This window comes from Leuresthes tenuis, unplaced genomic scaffold, assembly GCF_036924035.1.
Source record: "Leuresthes tenuis unplaced genomic scaffold, fLeuTen1.0.hap1 SCAF_16, whole genome shotgun sequence".
NCBI classification, from domain to species: domain Eukaryota; kingdom Metazoa; phylum Chordata; class Actinopteri; order Atheriniformes; family Atherinopsidae; genus Leuresthes; species Leuresthes tenuis.
Genome location: NW_027325370.1, coordinates 32,229,476 through 32,237,267, shown reverse-complemented (window position 1 = coordinate 32,237,267; position 7,792 = coordinate 32,229,476).

Genomic DNA, 7,792 nt, shown 5'->3' with positions numbered 1-7,792 from the left:
GCTAGCCGCCGACAGCGGATGGAATCAACCAGACGTAGTGGATCTCTTTTTTAACTGACTCTCCGAGACCCTCACTTCCCTGGATCACCTCACTTCCCTGGACATGCCTGTGGAGCTGGATGCCCTCGTCGCTTTAGCCTCCCACGTCGACAAGAGGCTGTCTTCTAGAGAGGTTGCTTCATCAGGGAACCGGACCAGTTAGGCATTCCTCCCCCAGCCTCGGCCTTCATGAGTGGCTCATTTTGCAGCACAGATCAGGTGCCTATGGAGGCGCACCCGCCTTACCCCAGCCAAACGTCACCATCGTATGATGGAGGTTCGCTACATCTACTGTGCCCAGCTGGGTCATTTCATCACCTCCTGCTCTCTACGTTGTTCCCTACCTGCTCCACCCTCAGGACCCCCGGTGAGTGTTACCACTCTCAAAAATAAAGCTCAGAGAAATCTAACAAGAGTGAAACTAACCTCTGCCTCTTCTACTCTGCACGTATCAGCATTAATTGATTCTTGTGTCGATTCTAACTTCATCAACTCCAGTCTAGCCCAGAGCCTGTGCCTCAAGTGAGCCACTGCCTACACCACTTCTTGCCATGGCTCTTGACGGCAGGCTAATTGCCAATTACTTGCTAATTACTCACCAGACCTGTCCCATCCAGAAACGCCTCCCTGACGGACATGTGGAAAATCTCCATTTTCACCTGTATAACTCTGGATTGCATCCCCTGATACAAGGGTACCCCTGGCTGATTCAGCACAACCCACACCTCAACTGGGCTATCAGTCAGGTAATTGGTTGGAATAAAGACTGCTACCAAAACTGTTTTCATGACAAAAACTTTCCTGACCTGATCTGTGTCAGCTCGTTACCATGACTTACGGGGAGTTGTCAGTGTTAGCAGAGCTGCTTCCCTTCCTCCCCATCGTGACTATGACTGTGCAATTGACCTCCTCCCCGGTGCAACCATGTCTAAGTGTCGGTTGTGCTGAGAAGAAAAATTTGGAGGACTACATTACTGTCCCGCAGCAAGACTAATTCAGCGATCCTCCTCTCCAGCCGGAGCAGGATTTTCCTTTGTGGAGAAAAAGGATAAGACCTTAAGGCCATGCATAGATTACTCTTCCCGCAATAAACATAACTGTCAAGAACTGTTACCGCCTTCCGCTATTTTCTTCTGTTTTTGACATCCTTAAAGGCACCAAAGTGTTCACCAAGTTGGATTTGTGGAATGCTTATCAGTTAATACGCATCTGGGAGGGGGGTGAATGGAAAACGGTCTTCAATACGCCCCTCAGCCACGATGAGAACCTGGTAATGCTCTTTGGCCTGACTAACGCCCCGCAGTATTCCAAGCCCTAGTAAATGATGTCTTGAGGGACCTCCTGTATCAAAATGTTTTAGTTTATCTTTTTTCCCCAGATTAAGAGTCTCAAGTCCAGCTGGTATGGGAAGTTTTGAAAAGGTTATTAAGAAATTAACTGTTTGTCAAAGCAGAAAAATGTAAATTCCACAGAAAACAAGTGTCCTTTCTGAGATATGTGATCTCCAATGATCAAATAGAAATGGACTCAGAAAAGATCCTGGATGTGGCAGAGCAGCCGACTCCCACCTCTTGGAAATAAATACAATGGTTTCTTGGTTTCGCCAATTTCTAACATAAGTTCATAAGAAATTTTAGTTCGATGACCGCTCCTTCAAGTGTCATTTTAGTGGTGTCAATCCTCCAAGGATGCATTCCAGCGCCTGAAGAAGCTCTTCACCACAGCTCCGGTTCTCACCCTGTCCTTGGTCGATCAACAGCTCATCGTGGAAGTGAATGCCTCCAGTTCTGGAGTGGGGGCCATCCTGTCCCAGAGATCAGGTACTGAAAATAAGATCCACCCTTGTGCCTTTCTCTCCCGAAGATTATCTCTAGCCGAGAGAAACTACTCAGTGGGGGACCAGGAGCTGTTGGCTCTAAAAGTGGTGCTGGAAGACTGGAGGCACAAGCTAGAGGGGTCCGCCCAACCATTCCTCGTGTAGACAGACCACAGGAAGCAAGAATACCAAGCCTGACGCCTTGTCAAGCATTCATGCACCCGAAACAGACTCCTCAGATCCAGAACCCATCCTCCCTGAAACTTGCATCGTGGGAGCCTGGCCTCCTTTGCCCTCTGCCCATGCCACAGCGCCCCTGGTCAGATCTCTCAGTGGACTTCATCACCAGCCTTCCGCCATCCGAAGGATACATGCTCATCCTCAATGTTGTGGACAGATTTTCTGAAATGGTTAAATTCATCCCCTGACCAAAACTACCACCTGCGAAACAAACCGCTGAACTTTTACTCCAGAACATTGTCAGAACCTTTGGATTCCCCAGGAAGATTCTATCACACAGTTTGTGACTCAGTTCTGGGAGGTTCTGGGAGGCTTTCTGTCAGCTGGTGGGGGCCTCTAGGAGCCTCTCCTCTGGATACCACCTTCAGACCAATGGCCAGACCGAGAGGATGGACCAGGATTTGGAGACCGGTCTTTGCAGCCTCTCCTCAGATAACCCATCATCATGGTCCAGGATGCTGCTGGGGGTCGAGTACGCCCATAACACCCTTCCCTCTGCCTCGACTGGTTTCATTCATTTCCAGGTGGTATTTGGCTAACAGCCCCCCCTCTTCGCAGTCCTGGAAAAAGAGGTCAAAGTCCCCGCAGCTGCTGTCATGGTTGGCCGATGTCAAGGCATGTGGTCCAGTGCTTATCGGACTCTTCTCCAGACCTCTGCCGCCTACAAAATGACCGCCATCTCCACCCAGCCCCAGCGTACCAACCACGTCAAAAATTTTGGCTCTCCACCAAAGATCTGCTGAACCACCATCCACCTCGCAAGTTAGCACCAAGGTATGTCGGCCCTTATCCTATCTCAAAAATGATTAGAATAGAAAATAGAAATAGAAAAATACTTTATTCATATTGCATACTAGACAACAACAATAATAATAATAATAATCAGTGACGAAATAAATTAATTAATTAATTAAAAAAGAACATGTCAGCAGTCACTATTAAAAACCCTTGTGACTGTGGGGACAAAGGACCTCCTCAACCTCTCAGTCCTGCAGCTGCAGAGAGATTAGCCTCTCACTGCAGCTGCTCCTCTGACCTGCCAGGATGTTGTGGAGAGGATGTCAATTATTCTCCAAAACAGAATACAGTTTCCTCCTCATCCGTTGCTCCACCACAGCACTGAGAGGGTCTAGTCTTCTGGCCTTTTATACCAGTTTGTTCAGATGCCTACAGTTTTTGTCTGTAGTGCAATTCCCCCAGCAGACAACAGCATAGAACAGTACACTCTCAATGATAGTGTGATAAAACATGCATATCATATCACTGCAGACATTGAAGGACCTGAGCCATCTCAGGGAGAAGAGACGACTCTGGCCCTTCCTGTACACTGCTTCTATGTTGGCAGACCACTCCGGTTTATTATCCAGCACCACCCCCAGGTATTTGCATTGTCTGAACAGTCTCCATCTCCCCTCCATCAATGCAGACTAACTGGTATGGAGTTTTAGATCTCCTGAAGTCCACCACCAGCTCTTTGGTTTTTGTAGTGTTCAGGAGCAAAAAGTTATTTTTGGTCCAGCTGTAGAAGGACTCCACAAGGTCCCTGTACTCCTTCTCCAGTCCACCGCGCACACATGCCACAAAAGATGTATCATCAGAATACTTCTGTATGTGGCAGGACTCTGAGTTGTACCTGAAGTCTGATGTGTACAGGGTGAAAAGAAAAGGAGCCAAAACAGTACCCTGCGGAGCCCCAGTACTGCATTCTAGTGTTCCAGAAACACATCTCCCCATCCTGACATACTTTGGTCTGGCAGTCAAATAGTCTATAATCCATTATGTCAGGGAGGGGGCCACACCGATACCTAGAAGCTTGTCTTTCAGTATGGGAGGCTGTATGATGTTGAAGGCACTGGAGGAGTCGAAGAACATGATTCTCACATATGAACCAGGCACATCCAGATAAGCATATGCCCGATGCAGCATGTACAGAATCGTATCTTCCACTCCTATGTGTTTCTGGTTGGCAAACTGGAGAGGGTCAAGATTCTCAGCAACCTGCAATCTCATGCGACGAAGGAGTCTCTCCAAGGTCTTCATGATATGAGATATCAAAGCCACCGGTCTGTAGTCATTCAGCTCTTCCGATTGCCCTAATTTGGGCACCGGTATGAGACAAGTTATCCACAGCACCGGGACTTTTTCTATCTGAAGGCTCATATTGAAGAGCCTATGAAGAGTGACTGCTAGTTGACCAGCACAGTCCCTCAGAAGCCTTGGATAGACTCCATCTGGGCCTGCAGCCCTCCCTGACTGAAGTCTCCTGTGATCAGCTCTAACCTCCTCTATAATTAGACAAAGAGGTTGTAGCGGAGGGATGACGACAGGAGTGATGCTGTTATCAAAATTAGAGATGGGGGTGGGAGTTGCAGCTGAACTGCGGAGGCCAGGCAGTGGGAGCAGCCACAGATGTGAAGATGCAGCTGTGCTGAGGATGCCTGGTACTGGAAGCTGCCGCAGAGGTGGATGTGCAGCTGTGCTCAGGATTCCTGGTGCTGGAAGCTGGCAAAGAGGTTGAGCCTGTTGGTGAGAGTTGCTGCAGTTGCTGATCCATGGTTTATTACTAGGATAGCACCTTACAGTCCTCACTGGAATGATTCTGTTGACAAGTTGACATTGCGAGGAAATATATATATATATATATACATATGCATAAATATATATATATCATATATTTATGCATTTAGCAAACTCTTTTATCCAAAGCGACTTACACGGGTAGGGTAAGGGGGTCTTGCCCAAGGACTGGAGGTAGTACCTTTCATGCAGGGTATTTGAACCCAGGTCACCCACATGAAAGGTTGCAATCTTACCTCTACACCAGGTATTTCCAGGATGAATGATGTAATCACCGGATTGGGAGTCAAGCCCCATTGTTAAGCCAGCGCGGTAGCAGGGCCCTGTCCGGCTGGTGAGCTGTTGCCTGGCGTGACTGACTCCACGGAGGAACAGGTGGCCTCTTACCTCTTGTCCAAAGGGATAAAGCTGAACTGTGACACTTTGGAAGCGTGCCACTCACTCCAGAAAAGAGGTAACAACGACAAGCCAGCTATTATTATGCGATTTAGTAACCTGAAACACAGATCTACTCTGCTAAAACAGGGCAGGTTGCTAAACGTCTTCACTAATGAACACCTGACCAAGAAGAACGCTGACATTGCGAGGAAATTGCCCGGTTCTTGAGGAAGCAGAAGAAGATCCAGTCTACATGGACCATGAACTGTAAGATCTTTATTAAGATGAACGGAACATCAGGGGAGGCAAATGTTCAGGTTGTTCGGAACATCACGGAGCTGGACAAATGCGATTGAACTCTTTGAGGAACATTTGGATCACATGTAATATCATGCACGACTCACGTGCTGTCACCATGTCACAAGTTTCAAGTTATGTTTCTTCATCATTTATGGACACAACAATAACACCTACAACTGTTAGTGCCGATAAACTGGAACTGAAAACATTCAGCTATACGGACTGTAGACCCAGATGAAAACTTCTTCAATGACATTGTTGACAACTGCTGCTACTATACAATGGATCAATACAACAGGATAGTTGAAGTAGACAATAAGCTCTCAATCATACATTTCAACACAAGAAGTTTACATGCAAACTTTAACAGCATGAAAGACTGTCTGAGCCAGTTTAAACTGCCATTTAGCATTACTGCCATCTCTGAAACCTGGATCAGCTCTGAGAAGGGGGCCGACTTTGACCTGGAGGGTTATGAGTTCAATTATATCAACAGCGAAGGGAAAACTGGTGGAGGAGTAGCTGTGTATGTGTATATCATTGGAGGTAGAGAATAAATATAAAAAATATAAGAATAAATTAACTGCTATTTTACGAATAGCTAAACAGGATTACTACAATAAATTATTAGATAGAAATAAGGAAAATATGAAAGGGATTTGGAATGTGTTAAATGATATTATCAAGAAAAAGACAATTTTGAGGACAGTAAAGATATGGTTCATAATTTCAATAAATATTTTGTAAGTATGGGACCTAAACTGGCAGAATAAATCCTTGATCCTATAACAGCTGGAGTGCTGAATGCAACATTAATCAGCAGAAATCCTTATTCAATGTTTCTCACTGCAGTGGGAAAAAGAGAAATTTTGGATATTGTAAATGGAAAAATAAAAGGTTAACTGATTGTGATGGCATTGACATGACAATAATTAAGAAGGTAATTGAGGAACTTATTCAGCCTATGATTTACATCTGTAATCTGTCATTTCAATTTCCAAAAAAGATGAAAATTGCAAAAATCATTCCACTTTATAAATCTGGGGACAGATGCCATTTCACATATTATAGGCCTGTTTCTCTACTTCCACAATTTTCCAAAATTAAAAAATATATATTTGTGGGTAGATTGGATACATTCATTTATAAACATAAAGTACTTTCTTGGAGAAATTGGAGCGCTATGGTATCAGCGGAGTTGGCTATCTAAAACTATGTAAGCAACAGGCAACAATTTGTGCAAATGGGTGACTGCCAGTCATCTTGCTTGCACAATGTTTGTGGTGTCCCCCAGGGGTTAGTATTGGGACCAAAGCTGTTTATTCTTTATATTAATGACATCAGTAAAGTTTCTAAAATACTTCATTTTGTTTTGTTTGCAGATGATACAAACATTTTTTGTACAGGTGATAATGTGCAGCAGCCTTTGGGGCTGAAATCAACTTTGAGTTATGTCAACTTAAGATATGGTTTGATATTAATAAATTATCATTAAACTTGGATAAGACTAAGTTTATGTTGTTTGGAAACTGCAAAAGCAAAACAAATTTTCAAATTCTAATAGATGAGGTGTCAGTGAAGAGAGTTCATGAAATTAAGTTTCTGGGAGTGATGACAGACCATAAGATTTGCTGGAAACCGCATATTAAATACATTCAGTCTAAAATATCCAGAAGTGTTGCTGTTCTCAGGTAAGCTAAACATTTTCTAAATTATGCTGCACTTCATATTCTATATTGCTCACTTATCTTGCCATACTTGAGTTACTGTGTGGAAGTATGGAGCGACACCTACAAAACCTTACTGCGACCGTTATCCACATTACAAAAAAGAGCCATCACAATGGTTTATAAGGCAGGATTCAACGACCATACTAAGTAATTATTTATAGAGTGCTTCCACCTCAAACTCCCAGATCTGGTAGAATTTCAAACAGCTCAGCTGTTGTATAAAGCTAGAAATGAACAACTATCAGATAATATTAAAAAAATACTTTTTTCATTTTGTCTCTCATAGTTGAGGTATATCTATGATGAAAATTGCAGGCCTGTCTCATCTTTTTAAGTGGGAGAACTTACACAGTTGATGGCTGACTAAATACTTTTTTTCCCCACTGTATATACTTACAAGTTTATTCAATTGGAAATGTTGTCTATATTATTAGCTTCTATTCATGTTCAAATTTATAAATAATAATAATAATAATAATAATACATTTTATTTTTAAAAAAGCACCTTTCTTGACACTCAAGGACACTTAACAACACATTAAAAACACAATAAATAAAATGATACAAGTTAAAAAGCAATGAGGCTAGAGGGAGAATGCAGCTTGGAAGGTTTTGAGTTTTGATATGAAGAGGGGTAAAGAGTCAATGTTGCGGATGTCTGGTGGGAGTGAGTTCCAGAGTTTTGGAGCAGAGCGACTGAAAGCTCTGCTTC